Genomic DNA, 23,318 nt, shown 5'->3' with positions numbered 1-23,318 from the left:
CTACGCATGCTCTGAAAGATCTTCCGATGGATCCCCACCGAAACCAGGAAGACGGTCACCCAGGCACTTGTCACCAGCCGACTGCATGACGGAAACACCCTCTACACCGGAACCACAGCCAAACTGCAGAAAAGACTGCAACGCATCCATAACGCCTCCTCACGACTCATCCTGGACATCCCCCACCACAGTCACATCTCCGGACACCTGAAAGACCTCCACTGGCTCCCCGTAGGCAAAAGAATCACGTTCCGCCTCCTCACCCACGCACACAAAGCCCTCCACGACCTAGGCCCCAGGTACCTCAACAACCGCCTGACCTTCTACACTACCACCCGCCAACTACGATCGACCAGCCACGCCCTTGCCGCCGTTCCACGCATTCGAAGAGCCACCATGGGAGGAAGATCCTTCTCCTACCTGGCAGCCAAGACTTGGAATTCCCTTCCCATCCACCTCCGTCTTACCCAAGACCACCTCTCCTTCAGGAAGCAACTTAAGACATGGCTGTTCGAGCAGTAGCGGACCCCCCCTCCCAAAGCGTCTTGAGACCCTAGGGGTGAATAGCGCGCTATACAAATTTCTTGATTGATTGATTGATTGAGCCGTAATCACTCTTTAGTTGTGGTATTATTCTGTGTTAAAGGTGTATGGATCTCAATTTACCAATGTACAATTTAGCACTTGTTATGTTGTATAGATTCGGTGAGTTTAGTTTTCTCTCAACAAACTTTATTGAAACTACTGTGCTATTGTTGGACGTACAGAAAACACTATTACAAAATGGCCACCAAAAACAGAGTGTAGAGACAAGTAATACTACTTTATTTTTTATGAATTGTCTGCACTCTATGTAAAGTGAATGTTCAAACAGTTCTTGACCTGTGACCAAGGTGCTTGGCACCGAAATGCGTTGGGCGTGTTATTTGCTTGCATGTCTTAAATAAACAAAAATTTGGGCCTGAATGATTCTTTGACAACTGCTGGAGGAATCAAGATTGGAGTTTATATATATATATATATATATATAAAATCCAACGATCACCTCAGTGGGGTATCCCTCGTCCAGTGGGGGTGGCGTGCTGCCGGTGAGGTATCCGGTGCTCAATATGAAATACGAAACGGCGTTCCAAGCGCGCACTCAGGTACTGCAGAAATCCACACTAGAATGCAGGTCTGTCAAACAAGTAGGGTTTATTCACGCCATAAGCCCTACGTGACGCGTTTCGCACTCCATGAGTGCTTGTTGGATTGCCGTTTCGTATTTCATATATATATATATATATATATATATATATATATATATATATATATATATATATATATATTACCTACTGGCGGTCGCCAGTAGGTATATATAGTTAGGATTTTTTCTCTATGGGATTTTTGAAAATTCTATGTCTAATAACTTTGGCGTTTGTGGACGGAATTGGCTGAAATTTTCAGGAAAATGGAACATTGTGTTCCTGAGCAGCCCCTGACAATTTGGGGGGGTTTCATCAAGGGGGGGCCGAGAAAAAAGGGGGGTCCCAAAACGCGTTTTTCCCATGTTAATTTCCATAGGGCGGTTGGCCTCACTTTTAGCTCGAACGGCTGAATGGATTTGCACGAAACTTGGCAAAATTGTAGGGACTGTTAGCCCGATGTGCCTTTGCTAGGTCTCAATATATTTGCTCCAGTGGATTTTGAGTAATTTAGGTTCAAAAAAAGATATATATATCTGGGCGGAGCCTAACCACACATCTGATCTGATTGGCTGTCAGCACTTCATCCAAGAAGTGTTGGCAGCCATCTTGGGACCAATATACATGATAGCACCTCATTAAAAAGCATTGTAGTTAATAGAGGGTTTTAGGACTTTAGTTACATTATAAATCATTTGTTGATGGTACCATACTCGTTTTAGGAATTGTGGTGGGTTCTAAGGTGATTTTACCATGTGAAAAAACCTTCTGCTGTGATATCATGAATATTGTTTGAAAGAAAACTAATATCTCATGATTTTCCCACAGTGGTTTGGAAGGGGATCTATAAGCTAAACTGAAAGCATATTTTCTGTAAATTCACATTATCTTTCTCAGTCATGTGAAAATGAAGTCTGACATTCTCAGTAAAACATGTACATCCAACAAGGACAGAGACTGTCAGTTGATTCCTTTGTGTTCTACTGCAGCCTCCTAGAGTGTTCTAAAGAACAACTAGAGCGCTAACAGTCCTACTTATTACAAAGGTATGGCACACCTGAAGCCATCTTGATTGGAATAAAGTGGTAACTCTTAAAACATTTAATTTAAAAAGAAACAACATGAGGGGGTATATTTTGCCATAGAAAGTATGATTAGTGCGGCAGAATGAAAAATTAGGGCACATTTTGAGTGACTTCTCAAATCCTTTTCTATTTCATTAAAACATTCTGACATGCAGTCTCCCAAAATGGCCACCAGAGACAAAAGAGCCCAAATGTAGCCCAAATATCACCCAGATGTAGCCCAAGTATAGCCCAATGACAGAATGTCCCAGAGTGTTCTAAAGAACAACTAGAGCGCTAACAGTCCTACTTATTACAAAGGTATGGCACACCTGGAGCCACCGTGATGGGAATAAAGTGGTAACTCTTAAAACATTTAATTTAAAAAGGAACAAAATGAGGGGGTATATTATGCAATAGAAGGTATTATTAGTGCTGCAGAAAGAAAAATTAGGGCACATTTTGAGTGACATTTCAAATCCTCTTCTATTTCATTAAAAAATTCTGACATGCAGTCTCCCAAAATGGCCACCAGAGACAAAAGAGCCCAAATGTAGCCCAAATATCACCCAGATGTAGCCCAAGTATAGCCCAATGACAGAATGTCCCAGAGTGCTCTAAAGAACAACTAGAGCGCTAACAGTCCCACTTATTACAAAGGTATGGCACACCTGAAGCCATCTTGATTGGAATAAAGTGGTAACTCTTAAAACATTTAATTTAAAAAGGAACAAAATGAGGGGGTATATTTTGCCATATGAATTATGATTAGTGCTGCAGACAGAAAAATTAGGGCACATTTTGAGTGACTTCTCAAACCCTCTTCAATTTCATTAAAAAATTCTGACATACAGTCTCCCAAGATGGCCACCAGAGACAAAAGAGCCTAAATGTAGCCCAAATATCACCCAGATGTTCCCCAAGTATAGCCCAATGACAGAATGTCCCAGAGTGTTCTAAAGAACAACTAGAGCGCTAACAGTCTTACTTATGACAAAAGTATGGCACACCAGAAGCCATCTTGATTGGAATGAAGTGGTAAGTCTGAAAACACTCAATTTAAAAAGGAACAACATGAGGGGGTTAATTTTGCCATAGAAAGTATGATTAGTGCTTCAGAAAGAAAAATTAGGGATCATTTTGAGTGACTTCTCAAATCCTCTTCTATTTCATTAAAAAAATTCTGACATGCAGACTGAAACATGCACTTTGAATACCAGCAGCAGACGTCCCTGGTGAGCAGTAGCTTTACTACAGTGATCTAATGTGCAACTAGAGTGCTAACATTCAGAATTTATGGCAAATGTGTGACACATCTGAATGCCTTCTTGATGGAACCAAAGTAAACAAGCATTGAAAATGCAATAGATCTCGCCCTCGTTTAAGTTAAAGCCATTCTGTTTGTAATGAGGTGGCTTTTTAGCTTTGCTTTTATTAGTGTTTTTTCAACTTTCATGTAAATAACATGCATCTGTATGCATATAAGTATATGTATGCATGCATTTATGTTTGTATTTATATAGATATACAGATGATATATGTTTATATATGTATGTATATATATATATTCACTGAAAAAACCATAGGCTATAGACCATATATAGTTAGGAATTAGCATTTACAAAACCTTGAAAATTCAATGAAAAAACCATAGGTTATAGACCATATATAGTTAGGAATTAGCATTTACAAAACCTTGAAAATTCACTGAAAAACCATAGGTTATAGACCATATATAGTTAGGAATTCGCATTTACAAAACCTTATTTTACTCACACAAAACCATTGAAATTCCATATATAGTTAGTTGCACTAACTATATATCGCGCACCCGCAATCCACTGCTGATGATGTCACATATTACATCATTCATGACATGGTCAGTGACATCACTGATGACATCACTGATGACATCTCAAATGACATCACTGATGACATCACTGATGACAACATCCAGTGACTGTATGTTTCTGTAAAGTTAAAATATGTCTTACATATTGAAGAATGAGTGGATGTATAAGTGTCTGGATGAAGGATTTAGTAGGTGCATGACTGACTGTATGAGTGAGTGATTAAATGTGTCTCACTGAGTGCATGGATTAGTGACTAAACTGTCTTAATTTGTGCATCATTATGTCTGTTGTTCTGTAAACTGTTGCATGTGTTGATAAGTAGCTATATGAGTAACTATATGGGTTATTGATTGGTTGCCCAAGTATTTGTATGGGAGACTGAGTGTGTGTGTGGGTGGCTGGGAGGTGTATGACTCTGTGCATAGATGTGTGAGCAGTTGATTCACTAGATGTATGGTTTCAAAAGTGCATGTGGAAACAGCTGTATGGGCGGTTGACTGTGTGCATGAGTGTATTGGTGAGTGAATAGATATCTCAGTGCTACATGTCAAAGTAAGTACATATGTAAAACACAGTGCATGTGAGAGTTGACATATATAAATAACTGTGCATAAGAGCCAGTGAATGTGTGAGTGGCTGTATGGATCATTGTGAACTTGTATCAGGGATTGTATAAGAGAGTAAATATGTGTTAGTATATGTTTGAATAAGTAAAGTTTGTATAACTGTATAGTTGAGGAAATGGAGGTGTGATTGATTCTTTGCATGACTGACTAGGTGTGTGAGTAACTCCATGGATGAGTGACAGTCTGTGAGTGTCTGTTTACACTGATTGTATCTAAGGTTATATTAGAGTCTGAAGAGGTTCATCGTATTATCACATGAATGATATCATCAGTGATGTGATCAGTAATGTCAAATGAGATGTCATCAGTGATGTCATCAGTGATGTCATTTGAGATGTCATCAGTGATGTCATTTGAGATGTCATCAGTGATGTCATCAGTGATGTCACTGACCATGTCATGAATGATGTAATATGTGACATCATCAGCAGTGGATTGCGGGTGCGCGATATATAGTTAGTGCAACTAACTATATATGGAATTTCAATGGTTTTGTGTGAGTAAAATAAGGTTTTGTAAATGCGAATTCCTAACTATATATGGTCTATAACCTATGTTTTTTTCAGTGAATATATATATATATATATATATATATATTCAATGAAAAAACCATTGGTTTTAGGCCATATATAGTTAGGGATTTGCATTTACAAAACCTTATTTTACTCGCATAAAACCATTGAAATTCCATATATAGTTATAAGCGCTAACTATATATCGCGCACCCGCAATCCACTGCTGATGGTGTCACATATTACATCATTCATGACATGGTTAGTGACATCACTGATGACATCACTGATGACATCTCAAATGACATCACTGATGACATCTCAAATGACATCACTGATGACATCACTGATTACAACATCCAGTGACTGTATGTTTCTGTAAAGTTAAAATATGTTTTACATATTGAAGAATGAGTTGATATATAAGTGTCTGGATGAAGGATTTACTAGGTGCATGACTGACTGATTGAGTGAGTGATTAAATGTGTCTCACTGAGTGCATGGGTTAGTGACTAAACTGTTTTAATTTGTGCATCATTATATCTGTTGTTCTACAAACTGCTGCATATGTTGATCAGTAGCTATATGAGTAACTGTATGGGTTGATTGGTTGTCCAAGTATTTGTATGGGAAACTGAGTGTGTGTGTATGGGTGGCTGGAAGGTGTGTGACTCTGTACATAGATGTGTGAGTAGTTGATTCACTATATGTATAGATTCAAAAGTGCATGTGCAAACAGCTGTATGGGCGGTTGACTGTGCATGAGTGTATTAGTGAGTGAATGGATATCTCAGTGCTACATGTCAAATTAAGTACATATGTAAAACACAGTACATGTGAGAGTTGACATCTATAAATAACTGTGCATAAGAGCCAGTGAATGTGTGAGTGGCTGTATGGATCATTGTGAACATGTATCAGAGATTGTATAAGAGAGTAAAGTAAATATGTGTTAGTATATGTTTGAATAAGTAAGGTGTGTATAACTGTATAGTTGAGAAAATGGAGGTGTGATTGATTTTTGGCATAACTGACTAGGTGTGTGAGTAACTCCATGGATGAGTGACAGTCTGTGACTGTCTGTTTACACTGATTGTATCTAAGGTTATATTAGAGTCTGAAGAGGTTCATGGTATTATCACATGAATGATATCATCAGTGATGTTATCAGTCATGTCAAATGAGATGTTTTCAGTGATGTCATCAGTGATGTCATTTGAGATGTCATCAGTGATGTCATCAGTGATGTCACTAACCATGTCATGAATGATGTAATATGTGACATCATCAGCAGTGGATTGCGGGTGCGCGATATATAGTTAGCGCTTATAACTATATATGGAATTTCAATGGTTTTATGCGAGTAAAATAAGGTTTTGTAAATGCAAATCCCTAACTATATATGGCCTAAAACCAATGGTTTTTTTCATTGAATTTTCAAGGTTTTGTAAATGCAAATTACCTCCTCGTAAGTCTTCCTCGCCACATGATTTACATAGTGAGCTTTAGCTCCACAACAGAACCCTCCAAAGCAAAAAGAAACCACCTCCCACCCCCTCCCAACATGGCCGACCAGTCCCACCTGACCTTTATAAGAGGCGGGCCGGCCCAACCAATCAGCCTGTTTTTTTTGTTCTGCACGATTCTCTCCAGAGCACTGTTCAGGTAAGATGGGCCGGCGTGAGCTGGCCCTTGGGGTTTAGGGTGGAGGACCTTCTCTAGCGGTCTCGAGTGCCTTAGGCCTAAATAATCCCCCCCCCTCTTCCTTCCCCCGGTCCTAGGGGGCCGGTTAGGTGCTGCTCTAGCGTGCCATGGGTCTACAGGGGGGGTGGGGCGGCCGGGGAGAAGGGGTGTTGGTACATTCCCGTGTTCTTCCCAGGTCGTTACTCATGGGACCTGGCCACTGAGCGGGCTGGTGGGTCCGGCGCTGGGGGGGCTCCTGTATGTATGCTGGGGCCCCGGTTACCTCTGAAACGCATGGCGTGGGTCCCTGGGGCTCACGCTGTCTAGCAGTGGACTATAACAAACGGACATATTCCGAGGATAGAGTCTCTCTTTCCGATCCACTGTATCCCTGCACGCGTTAGTGCGGCGCGTTTACCTGGTATTCCTGTCTGCTGATGTATTGCACAGTGGTGGTGCGCATACTTGCATGTAGGGGGCGCCGGGTTCAATCCCCGGCGTCCCCAGTCTTGTGCCATTTCCGCGTCGCGGTGGGTGGCCCTGGGCCGTGCCCCCGTGATTTGGCCTGCCTGCGTGTACCGTGCCTCGCACGGGGTCGCTGCGGCGCTTGCGGGAGTTTGAGGCGATAGTGTCTAGGACGACAGACTCCAGAATATGCGGCAGTGATGCTGAGCTTGCTGGTCTCCTCATAAAATATGGCGTATTACGTTGACTGTCATTCTATGGATGCATTAGACATACATTTACTCCCTAATGTTGTAGAAGGGTGCTTCGGTACTACGGAGCCTTGCAGCACCTACCTTGTCGGTCGGCGGGTCCTCGGGGCTCGGCTGGTCGGGTACGGGTGTTTGATCTGCTGCCTCGGATCAACGGCGCTGGTCGCTTCCGCCTCCTGACGGGGTTTTCATCCTGGGTCCCGCGGCTGGTTGCAGCGCGGGGGTTGGCTACGGGTGCCTCCCGCCTCGTGGGGGCGGGGCGTCGCTCGGCCAGGTGCGGCCTCTGTATCGACCGGGGCTGCTGATCAACTGCAGGCGGCAGGCGCGGCGGCACGCAGAGCGGTGCTGACGCCCTGAGGAAGGTCCGGGGCGCTAGGACGCGCAGGTAAGGCTTTTGCCGTTGGTGGGCCTGCCCCCGCGAAGGGTCCGTCCCTGCGGGGGCGGTGATGGGGTTGGTCCACCCGATCCGCAGTCTGCCGTCCTAGGGCGGCTCGGCTGTTGCAAGGTATTGTCCCTGGCGCCTGGGGCGCGTTCAGGGGGACACGGCTGTTCCAGTTGTCATCCGGGGGGGCCCGTGTTCCCCCCGTGGACGGTCTGGGGCGTGTAGCCAGGTTAAGGGCACAGGGGCCTGATGCGTCCGCTACAAGGGGCCGTAATCGACCTCAGTCTGTCCTGGCCTCTCTTCCGTCACCAGCGACGGAGCCGCCCCTTCCGAAGGGGCTCGCTGCGGCTGCATTGTTGGATCCGTGGACTTGGGCCTTCGGTAGGGACAGCCCTCACTGGCCGGGGTTCGAATCCGGCCAGGGCTGTAGTGCTATTCCAGTGTGGTTTGGCCCGGGTACCGGGGTCGGTCCCCTGCCACAGGGCAAGGATCTTCTGGGCACGGATAGCGTGGTTTTGTCGCATACCCGGCCCCCACGAGGCTTTGGAAGCCTTGCCTCCACCTGAGATGCGTCTCTCTGGGGGTGCCTGAGGGTACCCCTGCGGCATTGGGCCGTTCCGCCCTGTAAGCGCCTGGTCTTGTTCGCTCTCAGTGAATGAGCTGGGTCGGGCCTGGTTGGTCCACGGAGGGCTTTAGGCATTCATACCGTCGCCTTGAGGCCCTTAGGGGGTGTTGTGCGCTTACGCGACAGTCGTTTTGACATGGCCCCTGTGCTGGGTGGTCACGCGCCAGGTTGTGGAGTGTGGCCCAATGGTTTGTGCAGCAGACCCGGAGGCAGAGGTCTTGCCCGGGACCAGGGTTCGATTCCCCGCCTCGCCGGATCGGGGGCTCGAATATCCCACCGACCTGTTTATCCTCGGTGCCCATTCCTGACATGGAGTCCCACTCTGCATCTCGGAGCAATAGCTTGCTTATTCGCCAGGACGGCCCCCACATCGCTAAGGCTGCCTGTCATCCACATTGTGGGTGCCCGAGAGTGGACGCCCCACAGGGAGTGCCTGGGGGGTTCCACAGCGACAGTGTCCGGTCTTGCGGTTTTCCGCGGGATCCACCTCCTCGGAAGGTTAGTGATGCTCGCTTCGGCAGCACATATAATAAAAATGAAGCGTGCTTGTACGACCACCTCCTCCCTTGCAGACATAGCTGTACAGGTTGCTGCTCGGGTCGGGCGAGCTACGCCCCTCGCGGCCACTTCCTGTGAGTTGAAGTCTGGTCAGCGGCCAGGCGCGAGGGCCTAAAGGGTCGCCAAGGGAGGTGGAACTTATGGCCCCGGCGAGGTGGTCACGCACATTCGTGTAGCGTTCCTTATGCCTTCTCCTTCCCGTGTCTCGCCTGTGGTTCTGTTCTGGGCCCATGGGTGGGGACGGTGCGCCTGGCCCGCCTGGCGGATCTTAATCGCCGGGTGTGGGTCTTGGGGTTCCCTGTCTGGCCATGTGCTTCCTCGCGGCCCCGTTTTTGTCCCCCCCACATGGGAATGAGGCTTCACATCTGGCGGTGTCTCTCGGCCGTCGGCTTCCGGGCCGATGTACGGTGGTCCCTTCGGTCCTCGTCTCGGGCTTGTCCTCCTTCGGGGGGGCGTGTGCCTGGTCCCGGTACTTCCCTCTGGTTCTTTCAGGGGGGGGGGGCGTCCTTTGGCGCCGGGTCGTTTGGAGGTCGTTGGGTTCTCCGGCGGACGCTCAGCACCTCGTGCATCGGGGGTTGCTGGCACTCCTCCTGACCTGCCGCCTTGGCGCCTGTGCTTCGTTGTCCCCATGTATTGGCCGTGCTCGCATCGGCCACTCATGTACAAATGTTGGAACAATTCGGAGGAGTTTGGCGTGGCCCCTGCGCATGATTGTCTCGCTTATTCGTGAGGCGTTCCTAAAAACGGGTCAGTCGCCCTGGGTGGGTCGGTGTCACCGGTCCTGTCCCTTCGGGCCACCCTTCCCCCGGGGTCCGGCTCTGTGGCGGCGGCTCGCCTGTGTCGGAATTCCCTTTGTTGCCTTGTCTCGCCCTGACCCCGGTGGTGTTTCGGCGCCTGGTGCCTCGGCTCGGTCTGCCTCCGGTGGATAGGTTCTGGGAGGGGGACTCGGCCCTCCTGCCCGGGTTCTGCTCCTCCATCCGGGTCCCTATTGCCCAGTCTTTCGCGTGGCCTTTCGGTCTGATGTCCGCGTTTCCCCCGTGCCCTCTGATTTCGCGGGTCCTCGGCTGGATTCGCTTGGGCAGGGCCGGGGTGCTCCTGGGTGCTCGACCCGGCTGCGTATGGACTTGTTTTGGGGTGATGTGCCTGGCACCCGCGCGTGGTTGCCACGCATGTCCTGGGGCATTCCTGTTTTTGGCTCCCGGCGGGATCCTCCGCACCGGGTTCCCTCTCCTTGGCCGAGCTGGCGATTCGAGCCACCTGGCCGATCCCGGATCTTCCCGTACAGTGATTGGGTCCCCCGCTCTCGGCGCCGGTGTTGAGCCGGCTCTTGTCGGCTGGCCTGCCTCCTTGTGCAGGCCTGGTTCTGGAGCGGAGGAGGCCTTTGCTGCTGGGTTCCCGCGGTTGTTCCAGTGCTCGCTCCGGCGGCACGTATACATGATTTGGAAAGATACAGAGAGGATTGCCACGGCTCCGGCGCAAGGAGGTCCCGCAAATTCGTGGAGCGTTCCATGTTGGTGGAGCAGTGTGGCTCAGGGGTTGGAGGCGGCAGTCCCGGTAACTGAGATTGGTCCTGGACCTGGGTTCGATTCCCCGCCTCGGTGGGTCTTGGGCTTAAATACTTCCATGGACTCGAGAATTCTCATGCCGGTGCCTACTCGTCTCACGGGTTCACACTCTGCAACTCTGGGCAGATGCTTGCTTATTCTCCACTTGGGCCCCTTGCGGCGGGATGCCTGACTCTCACCTTGTATCCTGCAGCCTACGGCCATACCACCCTGAATGCACCTGATCTCGTCCGATCTCAGAAGTTAAGCAGGGTCGGGCCTGGTTAGTACCTGGATGGGATATCTCACAGGGGAATACCAGGTCGGGTTCCCAAGGCACGCACCTTGTTGCCTTTGGGCGATACGTGCGCTATGCACATCGCAATACACTTGCATACTCCCTCTCTCGTTCTACGAGCTCTTCGGGGCCCGCCCTTTTGGGACCCGGCCCTCGGTTGCGGTTCCTCGCCTGTCAGGTTCCCTGGTGGCGATGGTGTCTGCTGGGCGGATGGGCGTGCGGGGGTCGTTCCTCCGCTCCCCGCCCTTCTTGCGGGTTTTGCCGGACGGGGTTGCTCCTCCGGCATGTCCCCCGTGTCCTTCCCGGGGTCCCTTCCCTGGGGCCTCGGACTCAGGTGGTATCTTTACCGCTTTTTCCGACCAACGTGGTTCCTCCCTTGTCCGGGCTGGTTGTTCGGCGTGCTGTTTTGGCTTCTCTTAGCCGCACGTTTTTCCTTTCCCGGTGGGATGACCTGTGTTATGCCTTTTGGGCCCGTTTCGTTCGGGCCGCTAGCCCTTGTTCCTCCTTGGTTCGCGGGCTTACACAGGCTGGCATCCTTCCCTACGCTTCGCTGGGTTCGGTGGATCCGGCGGGGGCCCAGGGTCGGTCTGCGAGGTGTGGCTCTGTTCCCTGGGCCCCCTTAGTGGGTGTCTCCTCTGTGGAGTATTGGTCTGACTTCGGCGTGGTCATCACCCGCCTGGTACGTGGGTCTCTAGCAGTCCCGGGGGGACTTCGCTGGGGCCGTTCTGAGTGCTGGAGCTGCGACTCCTGGTTGGCCTCCTTTTCCTGGAGGTCTTGATTTCAGGTTTCCTGTGGTCCCTGTTTTCTTTTCAGTTGTTTACATCAACCTGGGGTTGGTTTATCTGCATCACCATGTGGTGTTGTGGTTATGGTGGTCAATGAAGCCTTGTTGGCTTGGGTATTTGCTCACTATGTAAATCATGTGGCGAGGAAGACTTACGAGGAGGTAATGCCCCGGTTACTTACCGGTAATCTTCATTACTCCGAGTATAGTCTTCCTCGCCACATGAGCTCCCTCCCCCCCTCCCTGTCTGGCTATCGGCTTCATTGTTTGCTTGGTAGATCAGGCTGATTGGTTGGGCCGGCCCGCCTCTTATAGAGGTCAGGTGGGACTGGTCGGCCATGTTGGGAGGGGGTGGGAGGTGGTTTCTTTTTGCTTTGGAGGGTTCTGTTGTGGAGCTAAAGCTCACTATGTAAATCATGTGGCGAGGAAGACTATACTCGGAGTAATGAAGATTACCGGTAAGTAACCGGGGCATTCCTAACTATATATCCACTATAACCTATGGTTTTTTCTGTGAATTTCATTGGTTTTTTAATAGCAAATATGAAAAGCTTTAAAATGTCAAGTACGTGATAGATAAAAACATTTTCGTATTTATGCACGCTGATGTGCTTTGAACGCTGCCCCCCCCTCCCCTCTTTTCTCTTAGTAGTACTCTCTCTTTGCAGATAGTGAACGGTAGTTAACGCAGGCCTTTGCCCCCGTTGTAATCTGTCGTGCCTGCTTGTCTCTCCATTTGATTGATTGTTATCCAAGCATTTACTGTTTTAGAATTGGTTCTCTTTGGATCATTCTCTATTTACAAACAAGCACAAAGTCGCAATACTCTGTTTAGTCTTTGCAGATAGTGAAAAATCGTGTAAAAAAATAAAAGTAATCGAGCAAAATCAGTAGGCCACTAATTGGATCTCTTTTTGACCTCGCTAAAATAGAAATATTAGGAACAACCCTTCATGAGAAATACGAAAATAGTGAGATGAACTGAGCTCCACACCATGAGGGCTGCAAGACAGCTCGACTCCGTCACCCACCCCGCCCAAAATAACGACAAACCCTATGCAAATATTAAAAATATAGACAACACACCAGCAAAGAAACAGGGTAAAACATTTTATTAAATAACTATTTACATAACTTTTTTATACTTTTTATTGCCCGATCCGGCTAGCTCAATCGATCGAGCATGAAACTCATGCACTCTGATAGCAAGCGTTGCTACTGATGCTATGCAGACCAAAACTGGTTTTCAGTTTGTACATTTTTCTAGATTTTTCAATCCAAGGTTGGTTGACTTTGTAGAACGATGGCTTCAGATTTTCAACATACGGTGTGGTGGCGCGGACTGGGAGGGGGCGCTTCGCTCCTGCCCCCTCCCCAAGTAAGTTTTTCATACGTGAAAGTACGTTAATGGTTTTGGTCCCTGAGTTGCTTCAATGTCCCTGCCATTCTCAAATGGCATAAGTTCTGGATGTTGGGTGCCATAGTTAAGAGTTCTGAGCAGTGCTTGTAACACTGTCTGAAGCTTATTTCCACCTACTGCAGCTTCACTATTCTCAAAGTAAGTGAGTGTCGTTTGTGGACCTGACTGCATTAGAAAACAATGTGATATGTTACCTTCCTAAACAGCTTGACGGAGGCCCCTGAGGGGCGGTGTGATGGCCATGGACTCGGAGAAGACGCTTGGCTCCGACACCCTCCCCAAGTCTTATAGCACTGGTGTAGCCTGAGATCGCCCCCGACATAAGCGGCCGGCTCCCGGGGTCCGGCGGAACTTTTTGCCTTTTGATGACTCTTCAATTCTGGACCTTGTCCCACAATCCGTTTGACCTGAAGACACGCTGTAGTGGGGCGCCCCTTTACCGTTTCAGTTGCCATTCCGCCCGCTTTTGCTACACTGTGCCTCTTCCGCCATTCTGCTGTTTACCGCCCGCTCTTGCGACTACAGCGTCTCGCTCATCATGTAGTTGAGTTGCTCCCGCTCTTGCGGTGCAGCGATAGGCGGCTGCCACAGGACTCTCAAAATGGCGGCCGGCTCTTCGGTTTTGGGCCTGGTCCTCTAAAATGGCCCTGGGACACCTTTGAACTCGGACGCTTCCCTGATAGGGCTTGGGTCCCATTCTCGAAAGCGTCCCCTCAGCCGTGAAGATTCTACAAAAGTCTTGGGGGCCTCCGACTCCAGCAGGCTTCTGGTGGGGAGCGGCTGCCATGATTGCTCGTGGAATGGCCACGACGGAGCTACGAGATGGTAGTGCTCTCATGCTGACGCCAGCTTTAGTCTGAAACATCCAGAAACACTGTAGACTACCAATTCGATCAGTTCCGGTAGCGCCCCAACATGACCCGGAAGAGAAGAACTTGCCCTCCCCTCTTTGACTGATGGTTCTTCTTGCCTGTCCCCTCTGTTGTCATTTAACAGAACTTTTTGGACTGCTGAAAGGGGTTGTGTTCCGAACGCTGGTTGGTGGAGACATTTTGACAATATTCTTGACCTACGTTGTCGCGTAATGCGTTATATGACACGCCGCGTTAGCGCACCCGGAAGTGATCCGAGGCGCGGCGCGCAGCGCGTAACGTAAGCATAACAGGTCATGTGACTTGTTAATAAAACTTTTCATTGGTTCATTTTGCTTTTGTTATTTTAATGATGAAAAGCTTGGTCATATGACCTAAAAATTACGCTTTTTATTGTTTTCGAACATTATTTTTTTTAAAACATATATGTTATAATATTCCAGGCTAATGTACTTTCCCGGAAAATTTACAACTGTCCTGCAAGTAAAATATATTCCTTTTTCGAGAAAAAGGGCGTTTCTTCGTTCCATGACGGAGCCGTTGAGTAAAAGAGACTCGGCCTGCTGTCTTAGTCGCCGATACGCCTGATTATCAGATTCTTATCGATCACTTTATGTTGCAGAAATGAAAAACACAACTGCCCTTGACCATTTATCTTTACTGCGTTCCTACATATTATACCTTTTATCCGTCATGTAATTAGACTGCTTTATTTCACTTGCCTTTTACTGATTCGAAAACAGTGACTAAAAGTAAAAACTTTACCAATGTAAATACTACTACCGTGTTTTGTTTTAAAAACCTTTATTGTGAAAATGTCAGTATACAAATACGGGCCTATAACCACGTGGGCCGGCCACGGAGCAAACAGAAATCGTATATGATGAGGAGACATTTACACTGTAGAGGAACGTAACGAGCGGGCCATTAGGTTGCAAGAACAAAGGTGTCTAACAGTTGCGGAATCGGTGGACGTACATTTTGTAATTAAAATACGACAGGGCCACTTACAATAACATTTTCTAGATATACATTTGCGGGCAAGGAGTTACGAGTCCCATTTATACCGGCGCCATTTTGTGCGAGGCCGGGCAGGTCCAAGATATAGTCAAAATGTCTCCACCAACCATCGGCCAGACCAGAACCCCTTTCGACCCTTTATGCTACAAGATGGTGTCTTCCATTCAGAAAATATTGTTGGCAGCATTTTGAAAGGAAACAGAAACAGCCGTTCTCCTAGTGAGTTTCACATTGTTACATTTAGGAAGAATGTTGAAGAGTAGTATGTGGAAAATCTGAAGCCATTTTTCTACAAACTCTCAATCAGACTTGGATAGAAAAAAAAATCCTGAAGAATGTACAAACTGAAAACCAATTTTTGTCTGTATAGCATCAACAGCAACGCTTGAGTCAGCTTTGTGTCAAGCCGCCATTTTCATTCAATCAATAGCGTCCCCCTGCACACATTCAGGGACCTGGTCGTGTCTTCAGATGAAACGGATTGTAGGAAAAGAAGCAGAAATGAAAAGGAAAAAAGTTCCGCCGGACCTCGGGAGCCGGCCGCCTATGTCATGTGCGACCTTTGGCCACACCAGGGCAATAGTGAAGCTGCAGCAGGTGCAAATAAGCTTCAGACAGTCTTACAAGCACTGCTCAGAAATCTCAACTGAGGCACTCAACATCCAGGACTTGCCATTCGGATCTTGGCGCCTTGTGCTGGTTCCGACCTATTCACACATCGGTCCACTACTGACATCACCTCATAAGCCAACGGGGCACCCCACGCCGACTTTCGGCGCAGCATTGTAGGATGGCCACACCAGTGCGGCAAATTGCTGGACACAACCTCGGTGCCATCCGGATCTCGGCGCGTTCGACTCACTGTACCGCAAGAGTGACCGCAACTCAGCTGGACACGCCGTCTTTCCGCGCAGCATTGTAGGATGGCCACACCAGTGCGGCAATTTGCTGGACACCACCTCGGTGCCAACGGATTTCTACGCTTTTTGTAGCCCTATGCCGCATAACAGGTCATGTGACTTGTTTATAAAACTTTTCATTGGATAATTTTACTTTTGGTTTCCTAAAGATGGAAGGCTTGGTCATATGACCTAAAAATAACACTTTTCATTGGTTTAGAACATTTTTTTTTCCCAAACGATGAAAGCCCCACCTTGTTTCTGGATCATTCAGACTGAAGCTGGCGTCAGCATGAGAGCACCACCATCTCGTGGCTCCGTCGTGGTCATTCCGCGAGCAATCATGGCAGCCGCTCCCCACCGGAAGCCTGCGGGAGTCGGGGGCCCCCAAGACTTTTGTAGAATCTTCACGGCTGAGGGGACACTTTTCGAGAATGGAGCCCAAGCCCTAGCAGGCAAGCGTCCGAGTTCCAAGGTGTCCCAGGGCCATTTCAGTGGACCAGGCCCAAAACCGAAGAGCCGTCCGCCATTTTAAGAGTCATGTGGCAGGCGCCTATCGCTGCACTGCAAGAGTGGGAGCAACTCAACAACATGGTGAGCGAGACGCTGTAGCCGCAAGAGCGGGCGCAACTCAGCTGGATGGCCGCCACCTGGGGAGGCCCGTTCACGCCGCCTTCCCCACGTCCCCCCCCCCCCCCCCCGGGCCGCCGCACGCAAATTTTCGGAGCAGCATTGTAGGATATCAAAACCAGTGCGGCAGTTTACTGGACATCACCTGGGTGCCATCAACATCTCAGCGCGTTCTGCTGCCTTGGGACTATTCGCACAACAGACCGCTACTGACGAGGCCTCCCCCCGCCCCACCCGGGACGCCCCACGCCAATTTTCGGAGCAGCATTGTAGGATCCCAAAACCAGTGCGGCACCCAGGCGACATCACCTGGGTGCCGTCCAGAACTCTGCACGTTGTGCTGCCTTGGGACTATTCGCACAAAAGACAGCTTCTGACCATTGTTGCTTTTTTGGGTGAAAAATGTTTAAATGTTTTTACAGTTTTTGTTCCGTTCATTATAGTTAAATGTTAATAAAGTTTTAAAATCTAACTTTGTTGGAGTGCTATATATGTTTAAAAAATCGAGTGAATGGGGCCTTGAATCGGGTTATTGTCATGTGTGGGCTTTGCAAGTGTACTGCTACAAGATCGGACATTTCAAACTCAAATGCACGTTCTTTTTCTTACCTTTCCGAAGCATGGAGAGCAATAGCAGGCAGAGAAAGGGTGATGCACGTGTTGAACACTGCCTGGCCTGGCAAGTTGCTGGCAGTGCCCCCCCCCCCCCGCCCGCTCCTGAAAGAGGGCACACACACACCGCCGCCCCGAGTACTTCACAAATCTTTAAAAGACCATGCGCTTGTTCATGAGGCTTAAATGGTTTATCACCCCTTCTAGAACCCCTGCATCGACCCTCTGATGTTTCCTGGAAGAATTAGCACGTAACACAATACCAAGCCCTGTCAGCTGAAACCCCAGAGAAATCATGGGGCATATTATCAAGGGGGTTTATTTCCGCTTTTTGGGCTTTAAAAGCCAAAAAAAAAAAGAGATAAAATTATCTCCCTATTACCAAGCTGTCGCTAACACCAGTTAGTGACAGCTAAAAGGTGATAGCGACCATCTTGGGCCCCGCTTTGCATATCAGTGATATTTATCACTAATGACATGCAAAGTGGGCGTGCCAAGATTTTAGCGACAGGAAACAGTCCCTAACCATCGCTATCTCCTATTACCAACTTTTGGAGATATTCGCGCTAAGCGCGATTATCTCCAAAAGCTAACACCTGCCCTGAGCAGTTTTAGCCATGTTATCCAATGGGAAGTGGATAACATGGCTAAGAGCATTTGCTGGATAATGCATGAATATCGCTGACTTTTCAACGATATTCATGCATTGCGGCCGTTTTTTATCGCATTTGCGATAAACCTTGCTAATAGCAAGGTTTATGTGCGATAAAATTCGCCGATGTGCGGCGATAATTTTTGTCTCTAAACAAGTTAGAGACAAAAATTATCGCTAGTTGTTGGTAATATGCCCCCGGGTTTTTGCTTGCAGGAATCGGGAGGCGGGAGACTAGCACTGAAATCAGTAGTCTCACGCCTGAATCGGGAGGGTTGGCATGTCTGGATACTCTACAGCTGGGGCCATAAACTACATCCGCAGGGCTAGGTGATAGCCTAGGTCCGGCCTGGACAATCGGACACAGAGGAAGAGGAGTGTCAGAGGGTGCGGTAGTGAATAGGGTGAAAGGGAGGTGTCGGGCGGGCACAGGGTGTGATTCTCAGAGAAGAGCAGCGCAGATGGGGGGAAGTATATGGCCCATGCATGAGAGAAACAGCGGGGGTGACCAGTGCGTGGGGGAGATGCTTGCGAGGGTGGGGAGCCATGCTGAGGATCGGCGGCGTGCAGAGAGTGGCCCTGGTCAAGGCATCTAAAATGGCTGCTGTGCACGACAAAATTGTGGCATTGGACAAAAACGCAAGATGGCGCAGACAATGTTTATCAATAAGGATTCATTTATAACAAAATATTTACTCGCAGTGACAAAATGGTGGTCAACACTTCCTGATTTCCATCGAATCGAACGTTAACAAACGTCACGCAGCAAAAAAAAAAAAAAAAAGCTCACGCACAGAGCAGTTTTTAGCCATGTTATCCAATGGAAGGTGGATAACATGGCTAAGAGCATTTGCTGGATAATGCATGAATATCGCTGACTTTTCAGCGATATTCATGCATTGTGGCCGATGTGCGGCGATAATTTTTGTCTCTAAACAATTAAAACGAAGCACAAAATGGCGAATTCCCGTTTCGCTACCAGTTTGCGGCCCAGTTCGCGGCCCGTGAAGCGCTTCTACCGTGAAAAATCATTTTTTTTTTATTTTCCCCATGGGACCCTTTAATAACCCCAACAACAATCCTAGGGGGTCAAGAGGGGTATACCTTGCCCCCTTTCAATAAATTCCCCCTTTGTTTTTCACCTCTTCTTCTCTCTCGATCCTACCGAGAGATAAGATGGCGGCCGCTCTGGACTGTTTAGAATGTTGACAGACACCGGAGAGCCAATCAGCTTTCTGTTATCCAATGGAAGGTGGATAACATGGCTAAGAGCATTTGCTGGATAATGCATGAATATCGCTGACTTTTCAGCGATATTCATGCATTGTGGCCGATGTGCGGCGATAATTTTTGTCTCTAAACAATTAAAACGAAGCACAAAATGGCGAATTCCCGTTTCGCTACCAGTTTGCGGCCCGTGAAGCGCTTCTACCGTGAAAAATCATTTTTTTTTTATTTTCCCCACGGGACCCTTTAATAACCCCAACAACAATCCTAGGGGGTCAAGAGGGGTATACCTTGCCCCCTTTCATTAAATTCCCCCTTCGTTTTTCACCTCTTCTTCTCTCTCGATCCTACCAAGAGATAAGATGGCGGCCGCTCCGGACTGTTTAGAATGTTGACAGACACCGGAGAGCCAATCAGCTTTCTGCGCGCAAAGTTCCGTTTCGCGAAAAGTAAGCGGACCGGATCGCTGCCCGGAGCGCTGTTACAGATATATATCTTGTTTTGAACGTTAATTTCTCAAAAACTACTGGAGCACATATATTGAGACCTAGCAAAGGCACATCGGGCTAACAGTCCCTACAATTTTGCCAAGTTTCGTGCAAATCCATTCAGCCGTTCGAGCTAAAAGTGAGTCCAACCGCCCTATGGAAAAATGAATGGGAAAAACGCATTTTGGGACCCCCCTTTTTTCTCGGCCCCCCCTTGACGAAACCCCACCAAATTTTCAGGGGCTGCTCAGAAACAAAATGTGCCATTTTCCTGAAAACTTCAGCCGATTCCGTCCACAAACGCCAAAGTTATTAGACATAGAATTTTCAAAAATCCCATAGGGAAAAAATCCTAACTATATATACCTACTGGCGATAGCCAGTAGGTAATATATATATATATATATATATATATATATATATATATATATATATATATATATATATATATATATATATATATATATATGTATATATATATATATATATATTTAAATAAACCTTAACAAATTTTAAAAATCCAATTGGAAATAATCAAATGACCTTAAAAATAAAATATGAAATATTCAAACAGGAAAAAGCATAATTATGAAAAATAATATACTTTTTGATTAAGTACAAATGCAAACAAATATAAAAATAAAAAAAATAAAGAATATATATATATAATCACTAATAGGAAAAGTATTAAGTATATTGGAGACCAGGAGTATTAGATATACAACTTGCACTCCAGTTTATGGAACAGTAGGGAAAGTCTTAGTCGTTAGAGGGGTTACATTTATTATTTCAGCTCCAAAACAGCAACAGTAGGGAAGGTACTTTACTTCAAACATATTACATACTTGAATAGTCTCATTAATTTAGATAAAAAGATTAACTCTAAAAATGAACATTAAGTAATATTAATTATATATATATTTATTTAATTTAAACGTTATACATAATTAATGATCAATTAAATAATTGCCTATTATCATCATCATCAAAAAGGCTTTATTCGGTTTTGATTCAAACCATAAAAGTGCATTTACAGTATAAACAATGTAAAAAATATTGAGACACACAGTAATTATAAAACCTGAGTAGATAGTACAAAAATGCAGGGTGCAGCAAATTTCATACATATCAAATTCATTAGTAAAGATAGTCAAATTAACAAAGATACCATCATTGGTCCAAACAATTTCTCAACTTGATAGACAGTTTTAAAAATTCATTAACTTGAAGAATACTGTCACTGTGCAAAAGTTGCAGATACAATAATGCTAGTCTGATCTGGTTAAAATTGTGTTTCTTTAAAAGATCTACCAGATAGCGTTTGCAGGGGTATTCATAAAATTTATATAAAAATATAAAATGCAGCATATCCTGTGGAGACACACCGTCGCAGCCACAGGGAGCTGCAGGTTTAATAAAAGCATCATTTTTAGGTCTAAACAGCAAGTGATGGAAAATATTTAATGTGAACCTCATTAGCAGAAACATCTCATGAGAAGACAGTGATCCCATGAAATAGGGCTCCATCAAATCACCTGTTTTTAACATAACAAATCTTCTTACACTTGGTTTCAGGAGCTCCTCACCTTCCCTTTTAAGCTTTCTGTCGAAAAAGAAGGCTCGCTTAACTGCATCCACATCACCCTTCACAATCCCATTCGGGTGCTCAAACAAATCCAGGCGGCCAAGCTTAGAAAAGTTTGATTTCAAGTATTCTAACCAGGTTGTACCCATTGCCTTATCTTGAGACAAGTAATCTCTCATAATCAGGTGGGTCAATGGAATATCTTGATTCAACCACAATTTTAAACAGCAAGTCAGCGGGCGTAGTGAAAAAATATCACAAAGATATTGCGACCCTAGCTCTTCGTGCACTACAAAATTAGATGTGCCTGCTGGGACACACAAAAGGCGTTTCATAAAAGAATTTTCAGCAATCTGTAGTTGCTCACCGGCCACATAACCCCATATTTCACTGCCATAAACGGCAGTTGCCACTGATTTTGCATTATAAAGTTTCAGAATGGCATTGTTAGGTTTTTTCCCCAGTTTTGATGCAAAGTTAAAAATAGTAGCATTCACCCTTACCAATTCCTTTTTCTTTTTGTCAAGGTGTGGGCCCCAGCTAAGTTTGGAGTCAAAAGAGACCCCAAGATATGTGAATGTCTTCGAGATGGGGATTGCTACATTATCTATTTTAAATAAGAAGTTCCTTCTTGGATGTTGGCCAACTTGCATAACAAAGGATTTAGAATTGTTGACCAAGAGGTCCCTATCCGTCATAAAATTATTAAAAGCATATAATAAAGCTTGTAGACCTCTCTCTGTTCTAGAGATTAAAACTGCATCGTCTGCATATAAAAGAACAGGAATACCACGCCTGCCGACTCTAGGACAGTCATCCTTTACATTCTGCAATACGCTGTCTAGTTCATTAATATAAAAGTTAAAAAGAAAAGGGGCAAGGATGCAGCCTTTACGCACTCCCTTCCCAATGTTAAAATTATCAGATACACATAACTTTTGAGAGTACCTAACATTAGCACTAGTATTATTGTGTAAATCAACAAGAAAGTTGACAATCCCACTGTCAACACCCTTGTCCCTCATGGACTGCCACAGCTTTCCCCTGTTAACACAGTCGAAAGCTGAGGACAAATCCATGAAGGCAAGGTGGACAGTACCCTTTTGGGCAACAGTGTACTTGCTTAATATTAGAAAGAGGTTAAGGCACTGTGTGACGGTAGAGCGTCCACTGCAGAAGCCGTACTGGGAGATCGACATAATGCTGTTTTCCAGCGCCCAGTTAGAAAGCCTCTGCAGTAGAATTCCACCCACTATTTTGACCATAGAATAAATTATTGAAATGGGTCTATAACAAAGAGGGCTACCCTTGTCCCTCTTCTTAAAAACTGGGACAATCGTTGATACCCCCCATGACTGTGGGCAGCCCATTTTAGCAGCTGCGTTAAAGACCGATTCTAATACTGGTGCCCAAAAACTGGGATCAGACTTATATAAATCTGGCGGGATCCCATCAGAGCTGAAATCAACTGAGACACCTTATCTGAAAAACTTTGGAAAGCACTTTGGACCTGACGTGGTTCCGGCCCTTCTTAAGTACATTTTGCAATTTCCTCAGTACAGTGATCCTCAATGTCTTTATACAACCGGTCTGGGGAGATCATAGACCACTTCAGGCATCTTCTGCCGTCAGTAGTGCTCAACCTACCAGTGGTACAATTCCAACCTTCCTTGGCCACCAAAGACCCCTCAGAAGTACCGTCAATGGGTAGTGTTCACTGAAATCACTGTGTTCAATGATGAAAGAATCCACAAAAGTCTGCATTGATACAGAAAGCAAAACATAGTCAATGAAGGTACCCTTCCCATGACCCTTGAAGGTGGGAATCTCAAAGCGCTTAAAAGGATCCTTCAATGCCATTGTTGGTGATAAATCCAAGTTGGTCAATAGGTCATTGAAGGCTTCCCCCTCCGATGTGTGTTCCAGATGCAATCCCTCCATACGTTCGCAATACAAATCTGAGAGATTTTTAAACAGGGGGTCCCCGCATGGATGAACATTGAAATCACCCATTATCCTGAGATTTTGGAGACATTCCTTCATCGAAGTACTAATAAATACATTTAGTGCTAATATAGAGCTAG

At 46.4% G+C, this 23,318-nt stretch overlaps 1 protein-coding gene, 1 non-coding gene and 1 pseudogene across 2 annotated transcripts in view; all 3 read left to right on the top strand.

Annotated features, from left to right (window-relative positions):
- CSMD1 (CUB and Sushi multiple domains 1) overlaps positions 1-23,318 on the top strand; it is a 3,932,590-nt gene that overhangs the window by 1,731,414 nt on the left and 2,177,858 nt on the right. The gene's annotated exons all lie outside the window — the stretch shown is intronic.
- LOC147707377 (U6 spliceosomal RNA) lies at positions 10,613-10,719 on the top strand. The gene has a single exon (XR_015296931.1). It is a non-coding gene; the product is annotated as a U6 spliceosomal RNA (small nuclear RNA).
- On the top strand, positions 10,961-11,077 carry LOC147707376 (5S ribosomal RNA; annotated as a pseudogene).

Source organism: Lissotriton vulgaris, chromosome 6 (genome assembly GCF_964263255.1).
Source record: "Lissotriton vulgaris chromosome 6, aLisVul1.2, whole genome shotgun sequence".
In the NCBI taxonomy this organism is placed as follows: domain Eukaryota; kingdom Metazoa; phylum Chordata; class Amphibia; order Caudata; family Salamandridae; genus Lissotriton; species Lissotriton vulgaris.
Note: the sequence above shows the minus strand (reverse complement) of the source record. Positions and strands in the feature narration are given on the sequence as shown.